A 7774-nucleotide genomic window follows, 5' to 3' on the forward strand; every position below is an offset into this window, starting at 1 on the left:
ATTGGTGTTACACCCATTGAATCTTTGTTTAGTAATATTAAACTTGATAAAAGGGGACTAAATAAGACTCAACTTTACCTAGAGGGGGTCCCCATTATTCGGAGGGTGAAAATCTTAACGAAAAAATTGATAAAAGTGGGTTTGGAAAGGTAAAAACTTTAAATAGCGATGTGCCCACTCTTTTGGATTTCAAGGATTTTAAGTATGATAGTTGTTCTTTAATTGAGTGTATTTCCTTGTTGTAATCCATGTTAAATTCACCCAATACTTATGAAAAAAATAAGGTTTTCACTAAACACATCGTAGAAGCGATGATGAAAGCTTTAGAAGAAAAGCTAGCATTGGAGGTTTCAATACCTAGGAAATTATATGATGACTGGGAACCCACCATTAAAGTTAAAGTTAAAAATTATGAGTGCAATGATTTATGTGATTTGGGTGCTAGCGTTTCCACAATACCAAAATCTCTATGTGATGTGATAGGTTTTACCAATATGGATGAATGTTCTCTTAATTTGCACTTAGCGGGTTCCACTATTAAGAAACCTTTGGTAGAATAAATGACATTCTTATTCTTACTAATAGGAATTATGTACCCATTGATATCATTGTGCTTGATATTGATTGCAATCTGTCTTGTCCCATAATACTTGGTAGGCCTTTCCTACGAACCACAGGTGTTGTTATTGATATGAAAGAAGGGAATATAAAATTCCAATTTCCGTTAAAAAAGGTATGGAACATTTCCCTAGAAAGGAAATTAGTCCACCATATGAATCTATTATGATGGTCACCTATGGAATTAATTTGAAGGATGACAACACTTGAACCTATGCATTACACCTAGCTAGGGGCGTAAAACAATAGCGCTAGTTGGTAGGCAACCCTATAGTTATCTCAATTTTCTTGTTTTTTCTGTTTTTTTGTGTCCGCACAATTATGCTATTGTTATGGTTGTGTTTTTGTGTTTTAATTAGTGTTTGTGCCAAGTAAAACCTTTGGGATAATTTGGATGATAGTTGCTTTGATTCTGTGCAAAAACAGAAACTTTTGCATCCAGTAGAAGAATTGTTAAAATTCGCTGGAGTGTGATAAAGTTTTGAATTTTTTACACCTAATTGATATAAAAATTGCCCATGTTTTCCTAATGTTTCACAATTTTTTGGAGTTACAGAAGTATGGCCATTGTTTGAATTACTACAAACTGTTCTATTTTTGAAAGCTTATGTTTTCGTTGCGTTGTTCGCTTGTTTTATGAATCTATGGATTATATCAGGGTATAAGCCATGGTGAAGTTAGAATACAGTAGGTATAATGCAATAATAAAATATGAATGGGTTTACAACAATACCTAAAATACTGATTCCCTTTATTATACTAACGGAGCTCACGAAGGTCTTATTGAGTTTTGTGTGTTGAAGTTTTCAAGTTTTGAGTGAGATCACGATGGATGATGGAATAAGGAGTGGCAAGAGCCTAAGCTTGGGGATGCCCGAGGCACCCCAAGGTAATATTCAAGGACTCCCAAGCAAGTAAGCTTGGGGATGCCCTGGAAGGCACCCCCTCTTTCTTCTACCGACCATCGGTAATATTATTTGGAGCTATATTTTTATTCATCATATGATATGAGTTTTGCTTGGAGCGTCGTGTATTATATAAGTCTTTGTTTTCTTTTTAGTTTGTCACAATCATCCTTGTTGGACACACCCATTTGAGAGGGACACACAGTTTTCGTGATTTATTAGAATACTCTATGTGCTTCACTTATATCTTTTGAGCTAGGCAGTTGCTCTAGTGCTTCACTTATATATTTAGAGCATGACCGTGATTATATTTTGAAGAAATAGATGAAATCTCATACTTCACTTATATTATTTTGAGAGTTGACAATAGTAATGGTAATATGCACAAGTTATGAATTTTGGTCCTAATGTGATGAATATTCAAAATGGATATAATAAAAACTTTCATGTAGATCACCGGATACGATAAGTTTGATTCCTTGCAATAGTTTTGTGATATGGAGATGACAATATGTGAGTTATGCTAGTGAGTAATTGTGATTTAGTAAGAATATTGGTGTCAAGGTTTGTGATTCCCTATGCATGCACGTAAAGTCAATAGTTATGTAGCAAAGTTATATCCTACTTATGGTGCATTATTCAGTGTTAATTATTCTCAATGGATGTTTATGGCTGTTTTTGTTTTCTAGTTGGTTGCTTCTCAATCTATTTGCTAGCCTCCATTTGTACTAAGCAGGAATGCTACTTGTGCATCCAATTCCTTAAACCCAAAGTTGTGCCAAATGAGTCCACTATACCTACCTATATGTGGTATTTACATGCCGTTCCAAGTAAATTTGCATGTGCCAACTCTAATAATTTAAAAAACTATCCGTTTTGTGTGCCCATACCGCTCATGAAACAATATGGGGTTGTCAATATCTTTCATGCTAGATGGATTATTGTCAAGATGAGTGTTTATTCACTTGTCATTGCACAAGAAAGTGTTAGGTAATAGGGATGCCAAGTCATGAAATGAATTAAAATGAAAATAAAATAAAATAATAAACCCCCCCTTGGAAAGTTGAAAGTTTGGACGGCACCCGTGGATACAACTAACCATGGATTGTGAAAGAATGGTGGAGGGGGAGTAAACTTTATTTTCTGTTTGGGAATCACCTATAATGTGTCTAGGATGAGAGATATTGGAAACTTTCGATCGTGGCGTTGACAGGAAAAGAATGCCTCTCAAAAATAATTTTATCTCTGCTTTAAACTTTGAGCTCTGGCACCTTTGCAAATCTCTGCTTCCCTCTGGCCTCTACGAAGGGCCTATTTATTTTACTTTTATGCATTTTTATTTTTATTTTGAGTCTCCATCTTCTCTTATAAAGCACCAACTGGAGAGCACTATTGTCATACTTGTGCATTGGGCGTAGTTAATGTTCAGTGTGTTTCATGAATGGATCAATGACTGAGCATAATGGGCTAGGGATAACTTTCTCTAGCATTGATATTTTGAAAGACATGGTTGCATTGGTAGTTTGTTAGTATGCTTGAGTATTTATATCTTCATGTCAAACTATAGATTATTGCTTTGAATCACTCGAATCCAAATATTCATGCCACAAAAGAAAATATTATATGATGAATATGATAGGTAGCATTCCACATCAAAAATTCTGTTTTTATCATTTACCTACTCCAGGACGAGCATGAATTAAGTTTGGGGATGCTTGATACGTCTCCAACCTATCGATAATTTTTTATTGTTCCATGCTATCATAGTATCAATCTTGGATGTTTTATATGCAACTACAAGCAATTATACATCATTTTTTAGGACTAACCTATTAACTTAGTGCCCAGTGCGAGTTACAGTTTTTTTGCCTGTTTTTGGTTTTTCAGAATATCAGTACCAAACGAAGTCTAAATGCCACGAATCTTTTTTGGAGATTTTTCTAGACAAAAGAGACCCTGGAAGCTTCGGAGAGGGCCAAAAGATGAAGGAGGGGCCCATGAGGCACTAGTGCGCACCCAGGGGGTAGGCGCACCCTAGTGGCTTGTGGGGTCCATGTTCACCGTTTTGACCTAATTTCGCCTCTATAAGTTCTGTAAAATCAGAAAACCAACAGAGAGCCAACTGATACGTCTCCAACATATCTATAATTTTTGATTGTTCTATGCTACTATATTATCTATATTGGATGTTTTATATGTTATATGCTATTTTATATGATTTTTGGGACCAACCTATTAACCTAGAGCCCAGTGCTAGTTTCTGTTTTTCCTTGTTTTTGAGTTTCGCGGGAAAGGAATATCAAACGGAGTCCAATTGACCTGAAACTTTACAACGATTGTTTTTGGACCAAAAGAAGCCCACGGAGTACCGGAGATGCACCAAAGGAGTCCCGAGGCCTCCACAAGGGTGGAGGGTGCCCACACCCCCTAGGGCACGCCCTCTGACCTTGTGGGCCCCTTGTGGACTCCCCTGACTTGTTCTCGATGCCAACACCTCTTATATGTCCCCAAACCTCCAGAACAGAACCTAGATCGGGAGTTCCATCGCCGCAAGCCTCTATAGCCTCGAAAAACCAATCGGGACCCCGTTCTGGCACCCTGCCGGAGGGGGAAACCATCACCGGTGGCAATCTTCATCATCCCGACGCTCTGCATGATGAGGAGGGAGTAGTTCACCCTCGGGCTGAGGGTATGTATCATTAGCTATGTGTTTGATCTCTCTCTTTCGTGTTCTTGATTTGGCATGATCTTGATGTACCGCGAGCTTTGCTATTATAGTTTGATCTTATGATGTTTCTCCCCCTCTACCTTCTTGTAATGGATTGAGTTTTCCCTTTGAAGTTATCTTATCAGATTGAGTCTTTAAGGATTTGAGAACACTTGATGTATGTCTTGCATGTGCTTATCTGTGGTGACAATGGGATATTCACGTGATCTACTTGATGTATGTTTTGGTGATCAACTTGTGGGTTCTGTGAATGTGTGAACTTATGCATAGGGGTTGGCACACGTTTTCGTCTTGACTCTCCGGTAGAAACTTCAGGGCACTCTTTGAAGTTCTTTGTGTTGGTTTGAATAGATGAATCTAAGATTGTGTGATGCATATTGATAGGTCTCTATCGTATCTACTTTTCCAAACACTTTTGCCCTTATTTTGGACTCTAACTTGCATGATTTGAATGGAACTAACTCGGACTGACGCGGTTTTCAGCAGAGTTGCCACGGTGTTATTTTTGTGCAGAAATAAAAGTTCTCGGAATGACATGAAAATCAACGGAGAATATTTCTGGAATATATAAAAAATATTGGCGAAAGAATCAAGGCTAGGGGGCCCACACCCTGTCCACGAGGGTGGGGGGCGCGCCTACCCCCTGGGCGCGCCCCTTGCCTCGTGGGCCCCCTGATGCTCCACCGACCTCAACTCCAACTCTATATATTCACGTTCGGGGTGAAAAAATCAGAGAGAAGGATTCATCACGTTTTACGATATGGAGCCGCCTGTCGGATTTTGGGTTCCGGCAAAACCCTTGAGGTTCGAACACTGGGTTGCGCACGGAGATCTCTCCCCCCTCTCTAGCTCGCACACATCATGATCTCACAGCCTAGCTCGACGAACCCAAAGAACAAGAGATACAAGAGTTATACTGGTTCGGTCCACCGATGTGGTGTAATACCCTACTCCACTGTGGTGTGGTGGATTGCCTCTCGGGCTGAGGATGAACAGTTACAAGGGAAGAACAGCCTCCTGAGAAGAGGTGTTCTTGTGCTTGGTGAACTTGCGTGAGGCTATGGATGGAATGGCTCCAATCCAATCTGAGCTGCCTCCTACGGTGGTGGCTAGTCCTATTTATAGAGGCCCCGGTCCTCTTCCCAAATATTGAGCGGGAAGGGATCCCACAACGGCCAAATTTGAAGGAAGACAACTAGTATAAGTTATCTTGACAAAAGTAGTCTTCGCCTGCCAAAGGCTCTGGTGGTGACGCCGTCTTGGGTACCACGGTGACCTCCGTCCTGCCGGCCTGCTGGTCTTGGTCTCGTTGCACCAATATGGAAACCTTTGCCTGATGCCTCAGGACTCCTCGCCCGCGCTTGCCTCTTTAGAACCAAAGAGGAAAGAGGACACTGCGCGCGCTGGCGCCCGCCTGGCTCCAGTCGTCATGGCTTGCGTCACAGAAACCTCGCGTGGTGTCCCTTGCCTTGATCTCTCCGCCTCTCGCGAGCCGACCTGGTGAGGCCACCCCTGAGGAGGTCTTGTGTCGTCTGCCTCATGAGGCTTGGCCCCTTGCGAGGGTCTTGAGTGTTTGCTGGTGAAGATGGGCTGTACAGGGCCGCTGGTGGATCCACGCTGTGGGCCGCACGCAGGCATGTCTGGGGACCCCTGTTCCCAGGACGCCGACAATAGCCCCCGGGCCCAAGGCGCACTCGGACTTGGCTTCGAGGCAAAGCCAAAGGGCAAGTGCAGAGTGCCGCGGGCCCCAACAGCCTGCGGCCCCGTTTGACGCGTGGCGATTGATTGGACGTCGGCGTCTCCGCTTCCTCATGCTACCTCGGCAACTGCCCGACTTGATGAGTCCTTGCTGCATGCAGAAAAATATCATTATTACCTTAGATCATGGAGGCCGGTGGTTGGCCTCCCCTTGGCTGTAAATGGGAAGAGGGGCGGAGCCCCTATCACCCATCTCCTCCTTCGCTTCTCCCGCTCCTTCTTCTTCCTCGCTTGCTGCATCGACCATGGCACCGATACGAAGGTTCTCGACCGCGGAGAAGGGAAAGACTCCCCTTGACGAGCTCGAGCTGCTTCCGCCGAAGAGGAGGCTGTCCTATCATCGCGACATAGTCGTGAGGCCGGAAGTGTCGCGGCCATGGTACGAGCGGCCTCCTATCGGGTACCCGCTGCCTTTGTACGCCCAAGCTAAGGGCTCTGGAGGGAGGGGCGACGAGCGCCGCCGCCCGTGCCAGGGCCGTGGTCGCCACGCCGTGGTGACGCACGCCGTCGCCCCAGGAGTCCACGCCGTGGACTCCTCGCACGAACTCGTGATGTGGGCGGCGATGCCTCCGCGCACTTGGATCCGCTTCCCGCAGTTCTTCGCCGCCGAGGGGCCCCCTCGAGATTTTTTTGCAGCACGCCAACTGTGACGCCCCGGTGACTGGGGCGGAGGTTGAAGCCATCTCCTCAGGGAGGATCTTCATGACTCGTGGTGATAACCCAAATTTATTGATTCGACACAAGGGGAGCCAAAGAATATTCTCAAGTATTAGCAGCCGAGTTGTCAATTCAACCACACTTGGAAACTTAGTATCTGCAGCAAAGTGTTTAGTAGCAAAGTAATATGATAGTGATGGTAACGGTAACGAAAGAGTGATGAAAGCAAAGTAATGTTTTTGGTATTTTGTAGTGATTGTAACAATAGCAACGGGAAAGTAAATAAGCGTAAACCAGTATATGGAAAGCTCGTAGGCATTGGATCAATGATGGATAATTATGCCGGATGCGGTTCATCATGTAACAGTCATAACATAGGGTGACACATAACTAGCTCCAATTCGTCAATGTAATGTAGGCATGTATTCCGAATATAGTCATACGTGCTTATGGAAAAGAACTTGCATGACATCTTTTGTCCTACCCTCCCGTGGCAGCGGGGTCCTAATGGAAACTAAGGGATATTAAGGCCTCCTTTTAATAGAGAACCAGAACAAAGCATTAGCACATAGTGAATACATGAACTCCTCAAACTACAGTCATCACCGGTAAGTAATCCGATTATTCTCACTTCGGGGTTAACGGATCATAACACATAATAGGTGACTATAGACTTGCAAGATAGGATCTAGAACTCTCATATATTGATGAAAACATAATAGGTTCAGATCTGAAATCATGGCACTCGGGCCCTAGTGACAAGCATTAAGCATAGCAAAGTCATAGCAACATCAATCTCAGAACATAGTGGATACTAGGGATCAAACCCTAACAAAACTAACTCTATTACATGGTGAATCTCATCCAACCCATCACCGTCCAGGAAGCCTACGATGGAATTACTCACGCACGGCGGTGAGCATCATGAAATTGGTGATGGAAGATGGTTGATGATGACGATGGCGACGAATCCCCCTCTCCGGAGCCCCGAACGGATTCCAGATCAGCCCTCCCAAGAGGATTTAGGGCTTGGCGGCGGCTCCACATCTTAAAACGCGATGATTTCTTCTCTACTATTTTTCTCTCCCCGAAAGCAGTTATATAGAGT

The sequence above is a fragment of the Triticum urartu genome, chromosome 3A (assembly GCF_056163025.1).
Source record: "Triticum urartu cultivar PI428250 chromosome 3A, HENAU_Tu73, whole genome shotgun sequence".
Classification (NCBI taxonomy): domain Eukaryota; kingdom Viridiplantae; phylum Streptophyta; class Magnoliopsida; order Poales; family Poaceae; genus Triticum; species Triticum urartu.